The following is a 22,876-nucleotide window of genomic DNA, read 5'->3' as shown; positions in this document are numbered from 1 at the left end:
TTTTATCATGTTTACTTTACAAATTATTTTCGTTATTGTGGCATAACTCCCGTCCCCACTCCTCCCAATACCAACGGTCATTTTTGTTTTGACTGCCGTCAAGATAGGTATGCATTCTGTCTCATCATTTGATTTGTATTCTTTTTTCTTTTTACATCTCTTTATTTGTATTTTCTTTAATATTTCATACATACACTTATGTTTTTTTTTTTTTCTCTTTTTTTTCCTTTTGTAACTATGTGTTTGTATCTTTTTTAGCCCCGACGAAGCCCTGGAACGTGGGGCGAAACGTTGGCTCAATAAAATAGTATAATTCAATCGTCAAAGAGATGGCGTGTCAATGAATTAACATATCGTACATAATCGTATATGTTAGGTTACAATAGATCTTTTTTATGCCTCTCAGGGGCGGTGGATTTTGATGAATGAGGAATCAAAATCACAGAGAATTTCATGGAGAAGTGAGGAATCTCAATTCCGGTTCCTAAATTTTAACTTTAATAAAAATTGTTACAAAATTTGAAAGGTTTCAGAACTCTGGTAGAGGTAATTCGGCTGATCGAGACGGTTCAACTTAAGATTTATAGATTTCGAAACGGACAGTGATACTCTAATTCGTCCCCCCGGAACATAAATCTGTTCCTGTGTATTAAAGCCCGAAAATGGACGGTTTATGAGGTAGCGCACGAATTAGGCGCTGGACAAACGATAATTGCAACGATAGCAGCTATGGTTGTCATGAGATACTCATCGCAGTTGTTTCATCCTTACCTGTGCCTAAATCTTAAACACAGCTAAACATAAATTATATTTGACAGGTCCTGTTCTTTTTCATCAAGCCAATATTGTTCATACTGATACTGGAATACTAGGATATCTGTTGCCGCTTGACAATTACTTATTAAATAAATGTTTATTAACTTCTATAAGTTACATACAAAGGAATCATCGGCAATAAATATTATTTTATACAGCTTTCTTCAATAATTTTATCCGACTATTATAGTCAAAAATAGGGTAAATAAAGTGTTTAGATATCTATGATAATCTGTTCCTTTGTTAGTGAGTGAAGATAACTTAAGGAAACAGTTAAGTCGATTTTCACGTTTCATGGCTCACATTATTCAACTAGATGATTGTTTAGAAAGAAGTCGAGCTGAAGATACTAAAATAATTATATCAAATATGTTAAGTCTGTTCATCTTTACTTGTGTATCAATTTTTGAGCTGAAGACTAACAACTTATAGGTTTTCTGACCCAAACTACACAGTGCTATCTCAAGAATGTTTTAAAACAATTTGAGCTCAAAATATTGGAAAAAAATACCCAACTAAATATGTTTAGTCTCTCCGTTTCTAAATATGTAACGCTTTTTTGAGCGAATGGGGAACAACCGATTTTCAATTTTATATTTCGAATTATTCAGTGAGATCCCGTAAACATACTGATAAATTATTGATTCAAATTTGTTTAGTATGTAAATTTATAGGTATATACATTTTTTTTTAGCTAACTGCTCAACCAATTTATAAATTTTATGGTTCAAATAACTCAGAAATATTACATAAATTAGTTTTAAGCTGGGTTAAAAAATAAATAAATAAAATAAAACAAAAAATAAATGTAACGTAATTTAATACTCTCGACATTTTGTTTGTTCCTACTCAACGTCACGGGCCCTGTGCTTTAAAGCCCTTAACATCAACGTTTTTGAAATAACGCACTTGTCAAACCTAACTCTAATTTATTATACAGAGGAAAGATAGATATCTGATGCATGAGTTCTCGCTAGGGTAAACTAGCATAACTAAGATGTGTTTCGGTGGTGTTTCTCATTCCTCACATGATGCCTCTGCAATTTTACTTTCCATGAAAAGTGGACTAAATAAAAATATTATTTAAATTTTTTATGTGTTTGTTCTTTTAGGAATATTTTTTTCATTCCTCAATTTACTTTTTACTAACGTAACCGATTAGTTTTCCAGAAAAAGTATTTCACTTGAACCACATAATTGAAACAAAAATATTTGTATATAAATTATATTATAAAAATAATTAAAATACACCGAGGCCATTTAGTGAGACTTGAGTTGGACCTCGAAACGTGTGTTACCGTCAAAACTTGGAATTGGACATTTTGCACGATAATTCGCATTGCTATCTATTTCATAAATATGCAAGTGACAGTAAAAAATCACCGCAGGTCTATCAGAACTACTTACTCTTGAAGAATATGTCAGAAGAAAATATATCTTTTTTTTTTTTCATCAAGCATTGAATTCAATCACTTATCAATTTGATTACTGCTCTTATAAGTTTTAGAATCACTTCAACCTATTAAATGTAATTTTTAAATCATTTTCAGTGGCCATTTTAACACACCTGTTCAATTAAATTTGCAGCTCTTACAAAAATTAAGTAAGTTCTGGGAAGATACTATCGGTGATAAAGAATGCAGAAATATTACAGGGCGGTTTTGTTTTAATATTTTTCCAAATTTTCATAAATCCGTTCAATATGAATTAAAATAGAGGATTTGCCACAGACAAGTCTGTAGAATGGAAAGATTAATCAAGCTGAGGGTAAACTAGTCAACTATTTTTAGCAAACCTAAAGGAATTAAAATAGTTGATAATTTAAACTCTTCCCCTCCTTAATATTAGTTTAATTTTAGTGATACATCATTTTTTTAATGCTATCAATAAAAACTTTAATATTACAATAAAAATATATTTTTATTTATGAATCGTCAAATTTCATTTTAAATTGGTTCATAATAAACGAAAGTTGTATACATAGGTTTTGTATTATAGTTGTCACTAATCGTATTATTAAAATCTTAGGTAAAAACACTTTACATAGTTTTATAAAGTGAATAATAGCCTATAATAGCTGGTTGAATAATATTTTAATATTCTCGGTTATTATCAAGATTAACAGTACATGAGTACTAAGATTTTTTTTAGTATTTGTGTTGTTTCATTTCTTTTTTTTATTTAAATTTATTTTATTGTTTTTAAAATTTTTTGTTAATTACATTGATCTGTATATAATATTTTTTTGGATGCTGCTTATTTGTATTTGAGTTTAATTCAACAATATTTTTTCAATTTTCCTTTTCGGTCAATTGTCTAAGTAATTTGTTATTTTTCCATTGACATCTTTGAATAAATTTAATACCACCACATATGTTTTATTGAATAACATAATTTGACAATATATAACTAATTTCTAGTTAACAACCGTATACCTGAATTTATGACTACTTTAGGCGAAAACATTTTAGATTTTAGAATAAATGCATAGTTAATAAATCAGGTAAAAAAATAAAATAAAATTACATAAACTAACATACAGAATCATTAATTGGACATTGATGATTTAACTTAATTTACTAGAACAATTAAACTTTAATTATTACTACATGACACATGGAAATTTGAATAAAACCAAGCAAAATATAGAAAATAACATTATTGATTTATGAACTTGAATTACAATGTGATAAAATAGCAAATCATACAACAGGAAACCTTAACAAAAAGAAAAAATTGGTCATACTACATACATAGGAGATTAAAGAAATATAGTTTTTACTGATTATAATTTTTTTTTTTAAATTACAAAGATCTCTGAAATCGTGATTGATATATGATTAATATATTATGATAAATAAATAATAAACTTGTCAAGTCATTATTTATATCAATATAATTATTATATAAATAATAACATAGTAAGACTAATAATATAATATTGGCCTACTTTCAATTTATTAAATCACAAGAGTTTTTTTAAAATAAAGTTTTGTGTTTAACAGAGTCTGTGTAGTGGGGTTTTGTTTTTATCTGAAACGTTGTTAAACTTTAAGACATGAAAGTAGTGAATGTTTATTGACTTTATTTGACAGTTTTAAGTTAATATGTGTAATGAATGAATCTATGTTAAATTCATAATTGTTTTTGAGATATTCAACTTTAAATATGGGAGCAAAAAGTAAAAATTCTTCTCCTATTTTCAATATATTTTGACAGCGCTAAAAGTTTCGTTTAATATTAATTTCCATTTCATGACTGCTAACTTTTTAAACCACTTTCCTCACAACCAAGGTGATGTATTGTGAAGAGGATAAAATTTAAAAAGAAGAATTATTATAATTGTTATATTTGTTTTATTTTAATAGCTGCTTAATTATCTGATCACACACATTGTTTTGAGTAGGAAATCGACTGGAAAGAAAATAAAAAAAGTATGATTCTTTAACTACTGTTTTGAACTCACTATATATAATAGAATAACCGGTGAAAAATAATAATTATCAATAATGTAAAGTGATAATGATTTAAAATGGATTTACTCCTTAATTATTATTTGAAAAAAAAACACAAAAATCTATACTATTTTTTTCTTATTTCTTTTAATTCGAAAGGATCATGTGGAGCGAATTCTAACCTACGAAAATCAAAGATCCAAAAGAAACAGCAATTTAAAATTTGAGTATTGGAAAACTTCCAAGATTCCAACTTTTTTTTCACTAAATCCACCATGAACCAATCAATTTTTTTTCCTTCACCAATAGGAAGATTGGTTTTCATTAAGCTAATAAAATTTTATGTTATTCAAACAGCCAATAATCATACATACTTTTATTTTCCTTGCAGAAATATATGTGATAGGATTTGAACTAGTCAATTTTTCTATGAGGCTTTCGGAAAATGTTTTATTAGGCCTAATCTGTATGGTTGGTGACACTTTTTTTTAGTAGTTTGTGCCTAAAGCACACCTTGCATCATTTATATTTTAAAAATGATGGGTTTGGTAATTACGAAATTTTTATTACCAAATATGCCCAATTAATCATGAGTGCCACGTGTTTTTTAAACTAAATATATCAAAGATTTTATAACAGTTATCCATTTGTTCGGAATCAAATTGAAAATTAATCCAAAGAATTTACGATTTACGGTATGGAACAGCCTTGAAAATGGTGTTTGAAATATTTACGTAATTTAGACAATCTATATTATAACTAATTTCTAGTTAACAATCGTATACCCCAATTTATGACTTCTTTCAGTGAAAACATTGCAGATCCGGGAATCGAATAAACTCATAGTTGATAAACCAGGTAAAAACAAAAAAAAATACATAGACAAATACACAGAATCATAAATTGAACGTTAATGATTATATATAATATATTTTTATATATTATTAATGATAAATAAATAATAAATATTTCAAGTCATTATTTATATCAATCTAGTTATTATATAATATAAATAATAACATAGTAAGACTAATAATATATTATTGGGCTATTTCCAATTTATAAAATATTGAAAAATATTTGAACAAGTCAATTTTTCTATGAGGCTTTCGGAAAATGTTTTATTATTTCTAATCAATAGGGGTGGTGACACTCTTTATTTAGTAGTTTGTGCCTAAGCCACACCTTGCATCATTTATATTTTTAAAATGATGGCTTTGGTAACAACTTTGCTGACCTGGAAGTATGACATTTTTATTGTATCCTCATCATCATCTAACCAATTATGAGAGAAAGGTATTTTTTAAAATAAATATATCAAGGATTTTATAATTGTTATCCCTTTGTTCGAAATGAATTAAAAAGTAATCCAAAGAATTTGCGATTTACGATACGGAACAGCCTTGATAATGGTATTTGAAATATTTACAAACAGCCTCCATTTTTCTTTCTTGTATTAACTAACAAATTCGTTCATCAAACTGATAATGTTGAGGCGTTTTACTTTATAACTGTTGATAAATTTAACTTCACTTCAACAAGAAATATCTGATATTCCTGATAGAACTAATGATATGATATCTGATATAACTAAAACCTATAAATCACATTTCTTATAATTCTTAAGAAAGAGCAGAGGCCAAAGATTCGCTCAAGGTAAACCGGAATGCAACTTCGATCAAAGTCTGTAAGTAAATTCATGAAAACATTGAAAAACACAATTATACAATTTATGTAATACATTAACCTTAGGGAATAATATGTTTGGCTATAACCTGTATTGACTGGCTCGATCACTACAGGTGGGAAACAGTGTCAGTACCTCCTTAACTCTTGTTACAGCTCACATTTATTTAAAAAAAAATAATAATAAGACTATAAAATGATCTGCTCACTGCCTGTAATATTAGGAGGAACAAATATTCATCAGTTTTCTGGCCAGAACTAAATATCTGTCTCTGAAGTACAATCTGAACGTACAACTAGACAAACCCAAAATTATGAAATGCCTTTAATTTATAAAATAACTAGCTGACCCGGCAATTCTTTGCTATTGCTATATTTTAGGATCTATATAAAATTCATGAACACAATTGATAGTTGTTTATGAATTTATGTAATTAGTTAAATTAAACATACACGTATACTTTATTATTATGATTTTGTAACATAAATTGATCCAATATATGTGATGACATTCGTTTTTAACATCTCATGAAAGAAAGATTGAAATATAACATTTGAAAATCTTTCCTTTATTTGATACCCATATTTCTCCTTTATAAATTTAAATGTTTATAAGTTAATATATGTATATATAGTTGACCGTAAAAAGTGATGTATAGGAAGATGGTCAGGGTTGCGGTCAAAGGAGAAACAAAAATAGTTTACAACTATTTATTTTCCTGTATAGGAAGATGGTCAGGGTTGCGGTCAAAGGAGAAACAAAAATAGTTTACAACTATTTATTTTTCGACGTTTCGCCCCACTTTGTAGGGCTTCATCAGGGCTAAAAAGACACAAAATGATACAATGATAAGAATAAAAATACAAAGATAAGAATAAAAATAAGTAACAATAAATAAGTAATTAAATGAATAAAAATAAGTAACGATGGCAAGAGTAAAAATTGTTAATATAAAAATACGTAAAATATACAGTTAAAAATACAGGAGATGTACATAAAACAAAAACAATACGGGGAAGGAAAAAAAATTCAGAATTTCGAAATTTTGAAAAAAAAAAATTCGACCATTCCCTTTTATATAAGACGTTTACAAGTTAAGGTTCCCTTTTACCATATATATATAGATGATGTGATAAGACGGTAACCATGGTAACGTATTTGATAATGACTAATTTCGTTTTATTATCGTTAATACTGGTCCGACTTATGTGATTTTTTCTTATTATTTAATACAATTTTATTACATAAGGCATTTTCATGTATATGCTACCTAGTTTTAAAATAAAAACCCTCTCTGTATCTCAAAATTATCAAAATATTGAGACTGACTGACCTATAAATGTGTGGTAAAAGATTTTGCTTTGCAGTAGTGAAAAAAAGTTGATATTCGTTTTCAGCACCTCGAGAAACCCTCAAATAAGAATTTTCGAAGTATATAGATATTGATTATTGTAAACTTTATTATTATGATTTAGTAACATAATTATTTTTGGATTAAAAACCCTCAATGTGCTTCAATATCAGTACTATATTGAAAAAATTAAAACCGACTGACATTTTAAAGTGTGATTAAAGATTTTTTTGAGTGAATCAAAGATGATATTCGTTTTGAGCTTCTCAAGAAACCCTGAAATATGAATTTTCTTAATTAAATTTTAGGATGTATATAGATTTAATGAATAAAATCGATAGTTTCTTAAAATTTATTATATTTAGTAAAAATTTAACATTTAGAAATACTTTAGTATTATGGTTTGGTAACATAAATTGTACCAATACATGGTATAAAGTTATGATTGCTACTTTATTTTAATTTATTAAAAAATATAAATAGCTTCAGCATTACTCGACCAATCTACACCAAACTTTTCAGTGGTTTAAGTAAGGATAATAATATTAAGTAACATATATAGTTTTTAAACGAAAACTCTCACTCTGCTTCAATATTAGTACAATATTCAAACAACTGAGACTGACTGACTTATCTAAGAGTGGTAAAATATTTTTTGAGAGTAAAACAAAGTCCACTAATTATTATATTAAACACTCAATTTTCTTCAAAATATTTTTTCTACTAGGGAATGCGGGGATTTGATTATCTTCAAACCTTCCCATGGCGAAATGGAACATTTTGAAAAAAAATGCACGTCAACAGACCGATTGACATATGAAAGAGTGGTAAAAGATTTTTTAGGAATGAAAATTAGTATATTTAAAAAAAAAAAAAACTACGAAAATCGGTCCAGTAATTTAAAAGTTTATAGTGGGCAAAAATTCTACCATTCCCTTTTATATAAATATAGATGATGTGATAAGACAGTAACTATGGTAACGTATTTGATAACGACTAAATACATCGTATCATTGTTAGTACTAGTCCTATTTAGGTGATTTTTTCTTATTCTTTGAGGCAATTTTATTATTTGAGGTATGTTCATATAGCACCTAATATATAAACAGTTTTTAAATAAAAACTCTAAAAATAAAAATTTCAAATTTTTAATTTCTTTGAAAAATGGTATTTAGAACTTTGAGACAAACCTAAAAACGAATATGATTTGCTTTTTGAAAAAAAAAAATTGCTAATATTCTTTACCCCGTGCCTTATGCTTAATTAAAATATGTAGTCGTTTTTGGTACTTCAGAAACCCATTTAGGGAATAATTAAATCTTTATTCATAGAAGAGACCAATCTGCTCACTGTTTTAGTACTATATAAGTATATTAGTACAATATTAAAAATTTCAGACCTACAGAAATATGAAACTGTAGTAAAATATTGTTACTTGTTCGATTTTGGTGATTTTTTTCTCATTCTTTTAGGTACTTTGATTATCTTTGACATTGTAATGTACAGACTACATGTAGTAAATCGGTCCACTTATAAAAAAGTTTATTGTGGGCAAGTTTTGACAGTTTTGTTTCCAAACCTTTGAATTTCTTGCGCACATAATATTAAGCCACCATAGCTTCTCTAGGGTGCTAGAATGACCAATGAAGGCGAAAATGATGAACCAGAAATGCCTACTTTTCTATTGCTACAAAAATTTGTATTTTAATGTTTCTCGAGGTGCGGATAACGAATATCAGCTTTTTTCCTACCAATCTATACAATAGTTTAACAAAAACTAACGAAGAAATAATGCAATCAAAAAAGATAAGGTGGTCTCGGCTTTTCCAATTCGAACCGGTTGTTACTATTTTTCCTTTAGTTATTCATAAAATTCATTAATACTTTGTATTTATCCATTGTTTATTATTATTGAAAATGAGAACTGTTATTTTCTTCAAATAGACAAAATTAAAGGTACTTTATAAAGTAAAATTTTTTGGAAATTCGGCATTAAAACCCCATTTAACTATTTCAATGAGAATAAGACCTACTTTAGTGCACTTACTCAACCTCCAATAGCTCACTCACTACCAGTGATGCTGCGAGAGGGATGCGCTGGGATCTTTTGAGCTCTGCTCTACCCCCCACACTTGGGGGATAGAGTGGGTTCAGGAATTCTCAGATCGACTGTGTGCAAAAATGTATAAAAGAGTGTAAATGTAACTAGAGATTATATTATTTTTATTATTATTTATTTATTTTTATATACACACAGTTTGACCTATGTTAATTTTCTTTATCCTTCTGTTTGTATATAGTTTAAGAGAGGTTTTATTTATTTTTATGTGTTTTTTTTTCAATTATTTATTTATTTTAGTATTAATGTGATCAGTCCTCACTATTACTTATGCCACAACTGTGTGGCAGATTTTATATTTATCAATAAATAAAAAGTAATTAAAAAGAAATAAATAAGACCTTAATGGTATCAAAGAGCATTTGATTGCACGTTGACTTACCGAGTTTAATCAAAATCATTTTAGCCGTTTTAGAGGAATTCCAAGTGTGAAAAATTGCATGATATTTCATGTATAGGTAAGTGAAAGTAAAAATTGTCGGAACAAACTTTAATGGAGGTCAACTTAATAGAAGAATATTTTTAAGAGTATCTTGTACGTCATGACAGTTTCGGTGCTTTTACCGAATTTCACTGATCCTTTGTCAAATTATGACATTTAATTTAAAATCGAAAGAAATAATATCGTAGTTTGAACTATGTATTGCATTATAAAATAACCTCACCCCATACTTTTGTAACTTTAAAACCTAAAAAGTAAAAAATGAGAATTATTTTTTGAGGTTGAGAGATGGCATTTTAAAGTACAACAAATTTTGTGTCGAATACTCAAACCGAATTTAAATTTAATTTATATTTTTTTTCAATTAGTTTTTTAATATGTAAATTAAATTTATATTTATTAGTGGATTTTATTTATTTCCTGGTTTTTGCTAAAAGAAATTTTCTATTATTACTTAGAAAACGAATTTATTTCTTATTCTATTATGGTTTGCAGTAAAATGTTTAATTTATTATTACAATGATTGAATTTCCTCTATTCAATTTTCAAGATTTAGAAAAACATATAATTTTTGTACAATTAAATTTTGTTGTATTATAATTATTAATGCCTAGTACATTTTAATTATATTATTGAAATTTATTTTGCAAAAAATACCATAACTTAGAAATTGTAAGCAAATTAGTTATTAATTAATTAATCTCTGTAGAGCTTACAAGCCGTTTCATATTTCTCTAACTAAATCATTAAGCTAGTAGTAACATGAGTTTCATTCTAATGTGCGGGTATGTTTTGCACGCACATCTCTGTGTCCCTTAGCCTGTGTATCAGCATAATTCATGTGAACCACTATAATTGTTTAGTTACGTTAGTGTAAAAGGCCCTTAAGGTGGCCTTATATGGAATTTTTATCTTACTATATACAAATAAAGTTTTTTGTTTTTGTTTTAAAGGAGAAAATGGAACTAAACATGAATATCACCGGATTTTCCTAGGATGCAGTTTTCATGAAGGTGAGTTTTCATTACTTTTCTATTATTTTCATTATTGACAATTCTTATTTTATGTTTCCTTCTGTTTTTATTTTTCTTAACACAAAGTTTTTGCTGTCAAACTTTATTGCAGTAGCGTATTTTGTTTCGGTAATTCAAATAGAAAAAGATTTGTAAATTTGGATTATGTTCTTTCTATTTTCTTTTTTTATTTCACTTTTCCTGTCTTGGTCCTAATGTTTATGTGTGGGCATATTAAAAGCTATAATTCAAACTATAGTAATTTTTAGTGAATGGGCAATGAACTGTAGTAATGTTAAGTACGAAGAATAAACTCATCCATTTTCTGCACTCTTTCGTATAAATCCTTTTCCATCCCAATGTTTAAACAATTTATTTTTTACGATTTTATAAATAACAAGATAATATTACTATATTTCATTGCCAGGATCATATGGTTTTTTATTTTTATTTTGATCATCAGAATTAGGGGCAGGAGTATTATTATTTCTGAATAGGATGGGATTTAATCCAATCCCAAATAGTCTTGGGAACATACATTATATTTTCAGCAAGAGACATTTTTTATGTTGAAGGAAATGAATAATTTTAGTTGTTTTTAATGGAAAAATGAGATTGTTTTTCTTACAAAGGGCTCATCTGAATTGTGCTAAAGTGAAAATAATGAATTTTCTTATTTGAAACATGGAGAAGTAAGGAAGGATAGACGAAATCATTTATCGTTTGTGATAAAACGTGTCTGTTTTGTTTTCAAAACAACTTATGAACATTTTTTAAGGCAATAGTTCCATATTTTCACCAATTGATATTATGAATCTTCGATCTCTTTTTTTAGGGGAGATCGTTGTACCTACAATCGTTGAAAGTTATTGTTTTAGGGAATCTGGTTGTCGCTAATAATATCTTATATTTTACAGTGCAAATATCAAATATTATCTTTAAGTAAAGTTTTGTAAAATATCTTCATTAGTTATGTTGGTTGTTCGTGGAACTATCAACCTTTTAGCAAATAAGCTCGACTGTTTTATTCTGCCGAGAAACTCTGTTTTCTTAATAATGTTTATAAGTTAAACTCGGAAAAATTATATCAATTCTGGATTTTCTTTTTAAGGAAGTTGATTACATTAATTTTTTTAAATTTTTAAGGTGAAAACAAATTATTGAGGTGAATATAATCTAGTGAAAGACAATAATTTAAATAATGTAGATATAAATCAGTTTTAAACTGTAAGTGTATAAATGATATGATTTCAAAATAAAAATTGATAGATATGTGGTAAATATGATTATACGAATTTTAAATGCATACATATACCATAGATACAAATTATTGATAAGAATAACTTAATTGTTACAATTTTAGGAAATAAAGGTGCATGATTAGGGGATAATTGTCCCGAAACGTTGTACAAGCAAAATAAAGAATAGTTAATATTCTATTTGGAAGTTTTTTTTCATCTTAACAATTAAAAAAATACATCAATTCTGTGCCTGGCTGCGTAAAAGTAGTTAAATTCACAAATTCAATGGGAAAAACGGGATTAAAAAAACACAAGTTTTTTAAAGTCAGTTTTTTTAGGTTTCTTACTCAAAAAACTCAAATAACCCTTAGGATAACTGGCGCTTAAAAAAAATAACTATTAAAAAAAAATTTTTTTGTTTTTTTTTAAACTGTGCTTTTGGACGATTCACAGCAACCTGCACAAATACAAAATAATTTTTCTTCTGGCTTCCCCTCTGTTAAGTCAAAAACTAACCTACTTAATAGAAGTCCCAAAAAGTCTGAAATGGTTGCTTCATATTTTACATACATATTCTCTTTTATAACTATTAACTTAGGTGATTCTGATTGTTTCTATGAATATTATGTCAGGCTAATTTAATCATACAATACATAATCATTTTTTATTCTCCTCCTTGGGGTTTTGAATTTAGATCGAGTTTGTGTTAGGGAGATAGTTCTGGGGCTCTCTTAGCCTCTATAAAGTAGGCAAATGATACATGGCCTGTTGTAAAGAAACAATCCTTCCTTACGAAGTACTTAATCCAAAACTCTCCGTTAGTTTTAGAGTGTAAGTTATTTTTTCGTTTGGAATTTATTAAAGTTACTAAAATAAACTAATGATATATTGTAGAAAACCTCCTTGTGTGATGATATATATGACGAAGATGATGCTTTTATATTTAGCGCTTAGTGGATGGCTATAACAAACACCTTGGAGGGTGTTTAATCCTCGGCGATGGTTCGGAGATTGATCCCCGTGAGCCTGATGATGTTGACTACTTCTCAGCCCATCATCTTATCGGCTCCGCTAAGTAGCCCTCACGCTTGCGGTCCTCAACTCTTTTTGATGGCATCCAGCGTCCTAACAGTTTATCATATTTCAAGAATTTTACCGCCTGATGGAAGATATTACATTTTATGGTATGAATTATGATATTTTAAAGGATAAATATTTTGATGGGATTATTAACAAAATCCTCCAGAATGTGTTCTGAATCTGTAGCTAATAAATCAATATATTTCCAAGAACCAGTAATTGTACCAGTTACGATACAAAAATTTAATATAAAACCTAATTACACAAATTTGAAACAAAATTTCTAATATTTAATAAAAACAGAATTATAAACGACACTGATGTCACAATTTTGAGGGTTTCAATTGTATTATTAATATTCTTCCTGTCCTTTTAGAATAGATACTCTGAAAATTCATTTTGCCAAAAAGATATCTTATAGTACTCTAAAACGAGAAGAAACTTCCAATCAATTACAATAGACTCATTTACATCATTATAATTAGACCTATTTGAACATACGAAGTTTATCGTAACTAAAACTCCATATTTCTACGAATTAAATTTTAATTATTTAAGATTCCTCTTAAAATCCTCTAGGCTTCTTTTTACGTCACAAATAAAATTAGAGAAAAGTCTCTTTCTAAAGTCTAAGCAAATGTAATTCGGTTATAGTGTGGGCGGGGAGTGAATAATTCGTTGTTGCCTGTTTTATTAGCGTCAAAAAATTTTCATAGATTCGATCAAACATTCATGGAAGTTTTTAAGTATTACATTGGTTGTTTAAATTTCATATTATTGCATTTTCGACATATAAAAAAGGAGTGTGAATGAAAGAAAAAACGTAAAGAAGACAAAAAATGTGGGTTAAATTCACAAGAGGAAAAATGAAGATAATGGAACTAAATAATGATATTAAAGGCTTAACGAACCCGAAGGTTCGATGCCGATACCACCAATCGCTCCCTATGTACATCCTTCCCCAAGCCATCACTCCCTCCAAATCTAATTCTACTAAATCAGTTTTAACGCAATTCTCCCATCTATGTTTCGGTCGACTCCTCAGCCATTTACCCGTCGGTTCAATGTTTATTATTATTTTAGGGATCCACTCGTTACTAAGCCCTACAACCTTACACGCCCATCTTATACACCGCAATGCTATAACTTGTATTATATTTACCTGGTGTAGTTTCCTCAATTCAGTGCTGTGTAGCCTTCTGAGTTCTCCGGTTATAGAAATTGGGGTTTCTAAAATACACTTTTGATTAGAAAGATCTGGGAAATTGAGGAATTCCTGAGGAATGAAGGGAATCTCTACTTACTCTTGTACACAAGAAGGGGCCGACGACGGATTGTAATAACTATCGAGGGATCACATTCCTTGTATGTTATAAAATATTTAACTTAATTTTAACTAGCCGAATCACGGTATACGCTGAAGAAATTATCGGAGACGATCAATGTGGTTTCAACTATTGATCAAATTTTTTCGTTAAGTCAAATATTGCAGAAACAGTTGGAATATAACGGGGTAGTTAATCAGCTTTATATAGATAATGGAACTAAAACTTTATTAAATACATTCAGGCATTCGCAAGGAGAGTAAGAGACCGAGTTCATCATATGTGGAGAAATATTTAAAGAAGATCGGACCCACGCCATGAATGCAAAAATTGGGCCCAGGAAGATTCTCTTTATATTAATATATCAGATAATTATTACAATTGTGATGTTTGTTAGGCTAAAAATAATTTTAATAGTAATAATAGTAATCTTATTAATTGTGTGGAGGTACCCCAATGTATGTCCTGGGCTGTCTAACATCTTTTGTATTGTCAAAAATTCAAGGTCAAAGTAATTTTAGTACTTGTTTTTACTAAAAAAAAACAAGTTCAAGTTGAAGAAGTTCTAAGGTTTGTTTTTAGAGTTAAATACATGTAGAAATTTTGAATGTACCGGATGAAATTTTTTATTTGAACTAATTTTATGTGTCTGTTGCTACCCGACCTTCCTCTGTACATTATGTTCTTAATATGTACAGGTGAGTTCCACATCAAAACAAATTTTTTCTATGTCTGACAAAATTCATTTTAATTCCGATAAAATATTTTATCTAATAATTAAAATTAGTTTGGAGTGAACAGTCCTTTCTAAACCAAGAGATGGAAATCCAAGTGTGCCGGGTTCGAAATAAAAACAGCTTAAAACACAAATTTTATTTTTCCTGATTTTCCTTAACTTTCTGTTGCAAATGTGGTGTAGCATCAATTAATGAGGTATGTTCTGCAGATCCCGATCCACCCTATAAATAAGGTACAGTCATATTTTATTCATAAAATAGTACATTTGCTAATTTTACTACCATTGTAAATTTTAATTACGGAGTTGAGCTTTGGGGCTCCGCTAAACCATCAAATTTCTCCCGAATCCAATCCTTGCAGTCAAAAATCCTTCGTAAAATCCTTAATGCTCCTTACTTTGTCACAAATCAAGTCATCCATCAGGACCTCAATGGTCGATATGTTGCCGATTTGGCCAGAACCAGATACCGTTCCTTCCATAATAAACTTCTCCACCACCCAAATCCACTTGTTTCTAACCTGGCTTCTCCTTCATTACCTAATAATCCTCCTAGGCGTCTGAAAAGAAGATGGCCTCGAGATCTTCTCCTCTAGAAATGTTATTGGAGTTCTATCAGTGGTTAGATTCTCCACATGTTTGTATCATGTCACTATGTCACCTACAGCAAATTTACTTGTATATATGTGTATACAGTTGTAAATAACAATAAATAAATTATTAAAAAAAAAAATTTAATTACAAAAATTTTAACATTGAATAGAATATTTGCTACTCTGAGCAATTAATGAAACATTATAGTAGGGAATCATGAATCTTATGGTTCCTTGATTGTGTGGAACTGGACGGAATAAATAATTCAACTTCCTGACCAATTAAATCCCATATTATGTTTTCTGACGGCTCAATAAAATCAGTAGATGGAAGCGTTTGGTTTTTAAGAAATGCAATGGTTTCTTATGTGTATTTCAAAGAAGCTGATTCATAATGTTAAAACCTAAAATACAAGAAAGGCCAGAGAGCTATCGGAATAGAGCAGAGCCTGTTGATGACATGCTAACAGGCAACTGGTCTAAGGGGGAACTCGCGTGATGAGGACCATTACTGTGTCTTCTCTTGATTACATCACACTTACCTGTTGGCTTCACCTTTCCGCTCTTCTTTGTGTTTACATTGTGCTGTAATCACTAGATCCAAGACTCCCTCTCAAGGCCAATTTTTGATATAATAACAATTACATTTGAAGTCGAATGCAAATTTGGGTAATATAAACCAGCGAAGAGCAATCCTGTAACAAACCAGATTTATTACAATGAATGATTATAAAATATTACATATTTATATTTAATATTAATACGAAAAAAAACATTTATTACCTTCCCATTATTTAAAAACTAAGAACGAAAAAAATATTATTTATTTTATAAAGAGATCAATGCTACTAATTATTTTAAATTTATTTAATTAATATTTGCTAAAAAAAAAAATAATAATAAAGATATCTGAGTTTTACCTTCCTAACCTCAAGGTCTCTTTGAAATTAAAATTGCTTGCCTAAATTTGGTGTATCGTTGGAAAGCTAGATATGAAATCACTTTAACGAAGTTCCAAATGGTGTTTCGAAAATTTATTCCGTTAAATTTTATGCAGTAATTTATTTATTTTTATTTGTGTACTTTACATTAACTTGCCTAGCTAAGCTATATTTTCCTACAGATAGGTCACTATATTTTTGGAAACTCATTTTATATTTTGAAAAAATTAAGTAATGCTCAGTTAGATGAGAGAAGTTTGGCTTTATATAGAAAAAATGTGATTTCTTGAAAAATCCTTTAAAAAATCATATCTCGACTACGGATTGATGTAGGCAGATGAGTTTGGTCCCCCTGCCCCCCCCCCTGTTTCATCCGGGAACAACTTATGTAAAACAGACGGTGTTGTAAAAATAAAACAGCTTACCTATTCATTATATAAATTACAATAAAAATCTGTTTTTTTGCGCGCATTACACAACAGAGCAACTTAGAATTATCATCCCTCGTTTCAAATTTGACAACTTTTGTACAATTCACGATGGCAAAATTTTCCCTTGCTATATTTTTATTTATTGGTTAGGTTATAAAACTGTTTCTTGTGTCATAAAAATCATGGACCGACGTAACAAATTTATTTTTCTCCTTAATTTATTATGAAATTGTTGCATGTTTTTTTATTCAGTCATTGTTTATTATTTCAAACAAACAAATTTGAAGGTACTTTAGGCTGTTGAGACTTATGTTTGACCCTGGTAGGACTTGTTAAATGAGGGTAAGACTTAGCTGATGTTAATATCAACTTGATTTTGCATTGATATGATGAATTTAGTCAAAATCGTTAGTGCCGTTTTGGAGAAAATTTGATTAATGATATTAAGTAGCTCTTCCGGTGAATCGATTTTAGCAAAAACGTTGCTATTAAATCCTTAAATTGTATGTACCTACTTTAAATATATAATTTTTGTTTAAATAAAATAAATCGATTCCGATTTAAGTCACAAAATACTCTTTATTTCTTTAAAAGTCCAACGTTCCTGCCAATTCCGCCATCCTCAAGGACAATAACAATAATTTAGTTGTTCTGATTCGAAAGTGATAATAGTGTTAAATTGATTTGTAATTAAAAGTTTTAATAGTATTAAATAATGTGAAGAGTGCCAAATAGGGTCATTTTAACTGAAATTGATGACTTGAGCAGAATAGCCTGCAAAAAGTTTTTAAATTATTGATACCCCTGTCGAACAGATCCGCTACCTTTGACTACATCTGTACAAACGACTAACCTAAATCCTCACACAAGACTGAAAAGACAGGAAACTGCACGTCGATTTCGACTTTTACAGCACTTACTGGACAAAAGGTCAAAACTTCCAATTCATTACAAAAGACTGATCTACATTACTGTAATAAGGCCAATCTGGACATACGGAGTTGAGCTTTGGGGCTCCACTAAACCTTCGAATTCCTCTCGTATCCAATCATTGCAATCCAAAATCCTTCGTAAAATTCTCAAAGCTCCTTACTTTGTCACAACTAAAATCATACATAAAGACCTTAATGTTCCACATGTAACCGATCTAGCTCAAACCAGATACCACTCCTTCCATTATACCCTCCCTAGCCACCTAAACCCACTAGTTTCTAACCTTGCTTCCTCTTCCATTCCTGACAATCCTCCGAGGCACCTGAAAAGAAGATGGCCACGAGACCTGCTAATGTAAAACGTCATTAAAGTTCTACCAATGGTTAGTTTCTCTACACACCTATAAAACTCCAATTTAACTGAGATCAGATAATTATAATGTACAGTTGTAAATAGCAATAAATAAATATTTAAAAATAAATTATTGATATTGTCCATAAGGGTTGCCGAATTGGCCGAAACGTTGGAAGAAATAAAGTGTGTTTTGGCAATTGAAGTAGATACAATTTATTTCATTTAAACAATAATAAGCAGTCTCATAAAAGTGAAAAGATTATTATATGAAATATAAGTTTTCGTTTCTGAGCTAACACAGAGACCATTTTTCAAGACTAGTTTTTTTTTTGGCCTAAGGGAAGCAGCATTTATTCCACTATTTATATTTATATTTCCCCTAACCAACAGAGGTGCAGACTTATTTACAGGTCTCGATCCTCAGCAGAGGGCATATTGTTGGTTCCGTGACCGTGGATGTGGGCAGGGGACACCGGCGTTAAATACATTAACCAGTTCTCGCTAGAGCCACCCCAGTTGTCTTGTTACATTACAGCTGAAATAAGGATAGCTAAGCTTGTATTTTATTCTCACTTAAGATACTTGAGGTTTCCCTTTGTTTAAATTTGTCTTAATTGAGGCCAAATTTTTGCCTCCGTAATAATTAAAAATTAGAGAGCAAAAATAAGTTTCAGGTAGCCCTGCATAGCTTGTTGTTGGTATTGCTAATCTTAATTTCTGAACTGTTGCATTTTTGCGATACTTAGCTCTTGACAAACAAAATGTAGATAAGATAATGAAATAGTTCTGACATTAGTTTAGCTCTAACATAAATTGTTTTATTTAAAAAATAAATTTTACTTCATAAATTCTAATATTTTGTGTTTTACATTGTCTTAATAAACAATAGTTTTTGATAAGTGATATTTTTTTTTCTTAAGCTCTTTCATGCTTATTACATTATTTTTTTATCATGGATGATAATAATATTATTGGTAGAAGTACTGATAATATATCTCATATGTAGACTGTTAACGGAATTAGAACCAGATTTTTTTTTTCAAGACGTTTCTAAAATCCTCTAGTCTTTACGAACTGACAAAAACATTTTCGTTTTGAACTATGTCATACATATTAATAATATTATATCATACATTGCCGAACGACTCACCATTAGTTACTAATGATCAATGACCAATTTTTCATATTTTTCGGAAAAATATTGCATGAAAAGATCTGTATCTTGGTAAGCATTACAGATACAGTTTTTTATTCGTTTAAAATTTACTCATTTTCTTTTTTTAAAAAAAGAATACTTTGTATATATTTTTAGTCAGATCAATAGGTTTGGAGATCGTTAAAAAATAGAGAAATCCAAAAATTTAGTGGTTTTTTCTATGAACGCGTACTTTACCGCAGTTATATTGAATAACTATTGTTAGATATTTTCTAGTATTGTACCAATCCAGGAACTATATAAAAAATGCGAATTAGTTTTCAATTCGAATGGATAAACTGTGTCTCATACGTCTATATAACTACTTTTATTTAAGAAAATGTGTTTTACTATGCAAACTAGGAGAATATTTTTCTTTTTCTGCTATAGTAAGTTATCATGGTTATCTATTTTCCATTACTAAAAACAATGTGAGATTATTAATATAGAGAAATATCATAAAATTTACACCCTAAATATCAGTTTGGTAAATCCTATCGTTTATATGCTTAGCTTTTCACATACGTACACACATGTGTATAATATTTTGTATTATAGAAATATGTATTTACGTTGAAAACTCGGATTAGAAATATTCACTTCAGCAATACTTTTTCTTACTCTATATTTCATTAATAGGTAAGTGGAAGTAAAAATAAGAACATTTAGTAAAGAAAATCTCATTTCTAGTTATAATTTAACTATTTGATAGAAGATATATTGAGTAGATGATGAAATAATATAACTACTTACGGACTAAATTATATAATTAATTGAAAAAAAGTGATAATATAAAAATTTAAAAATAATTAAATACACAACACATACTAGGCCAAAAAAAATATGAAATAAAATATGCTTCATGTAAACTATAATTAAAAAAAAAAGTACGTTGAATTAAACTGATTTTTTAACAGTATCAGAAATGAATGGCCATTATTTATTTTAATATTAATCCTCGGGGTGTGAACACTATTATCATAATCGACCAGTGTGTTCCTATTAAAAATTTGCGAAATATATTTTTTCTCGATTATCTCTTGGCCGTCAGGCTAGAAGGAAAGATGAATTCTTAAGTAGGGACCTTGTTTGGTATCTACTTGATGTGAGAGGCTTCAAGGAGCTTGCGAACGAAAAATAAAATTGGTGTTTTTCTCAATATCATCCCATAAGCACTTTTACCTATAAACGAAATTATTATTGCCTGTAATAATATGCTGTATGTTTTTATCTGTTAGGGAAGACGATTTTTTTTTTTGATCGGAAAATAGATTAGTAAACATAATTGTTTTTTTTTTTTCATTTTAATGCGGAATTCTGATTTATTTGTCACTGAATTTTGAAATTGATGACTCAACATTTAAATTATTATATGAGCTGATTTGTGTTTAAAGATCCTCATACACGTTAGAAAATTTAGATCCCGCCTCAGCGCCGTAGCTAGGCGGTGGCGAGATATGTCCCGCCATGGACGCAGGTCCAATGAAGGTGCAAAATTAACCACGAAAAAATCCTTTTTTAGACTGATGCAATTTATCAAGCAATAGAGTTTTCACGTTAATGGAGTTTTTCGTTTAATAATAACAGTGTCTTTATATTAAAAGTATTTTAAATAAATTCAAAATAAAAATTCGGACCCTCAGGTATTGGAAGATGCAGTTTTTCCAAATTCGTAAGACCCTGACCCGTCTATTCGCTGAATTACTTGTGCAAACCTATATCTACTCTTGTGGGATAGTGAAATGAGGGTTTTTGGTGAAAATAAACGTAGTAAAGTAGATGATAGTTTTGATTACTTTATCCGACGTAATTTAAAAATAAACTAGTCCTGCTGTCTCTCGACTTCTGATTAGTTTATAGTATTAATTAAAACATTTTTTTTTTTTCAGTTCAATGAATTTTGCCTCTGATATAGTGCTTCCTAGCAGAAACTTATTATTTTAAGAATTTATGAACAGTAAAATCTGCATCGAATGTGTTGTTAAGAACATATTAACATATGCGCATATTCGGTGCATGAATATGATAGAAATCAACATTTTTACCAACTTTACCTAGAAATTCAGTGACTTTAGACCATGAAAATAGTTATTTTATATAGATAATATTTCAAGTAAGAGTCCATTACATAAATTTTGTTTTGTTGGCGAGTTCCTTACATTTAGAAACTAAATACTTTACAATCTCTGGTGTGTATCATTCATTCAATCCATCAGTGAGTCATAACTTCTCATTCAGTCACTCATCACGTCAAATTCTAATCTACCTCAAGTACCTAATCTACCTAAACTTTTAAATTGACAAAATTATAGTTTTTAACCAGTATCCAACGGAAAAATTCCAAAAAATTAAATTTGTATTGCAAATTTTACTACTCCAAAAAAAAATCAATATTGCATGATAAGATTTTTTAAAGTATATTCTGACTAAACGGTAACAGCTACTAACAAACGGATATCACCAGTGTTTTGTGTAACCTAAGGTAACCGAATGTCTGAATTGGATTGGGGAGCTCCCATAATGTAGGCACTACCAGCACCCCATGTGGCAAACAACAAAAGTACCTCCTCCAGCGCTCTCTGTGAAAGAGAAGCAACTTGGGCATCAGACAGCCAACTTGGTTTTTGCCAACAGCAGTTCCTTTTCTTCATTGTCATTTTTTACTACAAAATGAGTGAGTAGTGCCCTCCTGGATAGAGGAGGAGGAAGGAGATCGGGGAATGAGGAATAATAGCAAAGGAATGGAGTAAGTCCACCTATCAGCATAACTAATATCCATCATTATCATCTACATCAACAGTTTTCCATAGCACAATCATTGTAAATTAATTAACACTATCTAACAATAAATGTTTTATTTTGGCCACCTCCTACCTGTAACTTAGACAATAGAATTTAGTTTGAATTAATCATGCTTCATTTAATCATTACTTTCATTATATACAGTCCACTGAATTCCACCAATTAATCAAAGTGAATGTGCGCCTGGCCTTTAGTTGAGGGCGTACTTCATACAACCAGCAGATCTACAGTTTTGATCATTACAAAGTTTGTCATTTTAGATCAGATACTTCCCAGATGGATGATCTTTACGTAAAGAACAAATTTTGTACTTTACCGTTTTTTAAAAATTATTTTAGCCATTTATCGGACACTGGCAGTCC

At 29.3% G+C, this 22,876-nt stretch overlaps 1 protein-coding gene across 2 annotated transcripts in view; it reads left to right on the top strand.

The window, feature by feature from the left end:
* The window catches only part of mAChR-A (muscarinic Acetylcholine Receptor, A-type), a 199,233-nt gene that overhangs the window by 5,018 nt on the left and 171,339 nt on the right, over positions 1-22,876 (top strand). For both annotated transcript variants that reach the window (XM_067045524.1, XM_067045523.1), the window contains exon 2: positions 10,824-10,883. The gene's annotated coding sequence lies outside the window, so the exon portion shown is untranslated. The remainder of the gene's footprint in view (positions 1-10,823; positions 10,884-22,876) is intronic.

The sequence above is a fragment of the Halyomorpha halys genome, unplaced genomic scaffold (genome assembly GCF_000696795.3).
Source record: "Halyomorpha halys isolate HHAL.00 unplaced genomic scaffold, Hhal_1.1 Scaffold170.1, whole genome shotgun sequence".
Classification (NCBI taxonomy): Eukaryota; Metazoa; Arthropoda; class Insecta; order Hemiptera; family Pentatomidae; genus Halyomorpha; species Halyomorpha halys.
The sequence above is the reverse complement of the archived record's forward strand: the minus strand, read 5'-3'. Positions and strand labels throughout refer to the sequence as shown.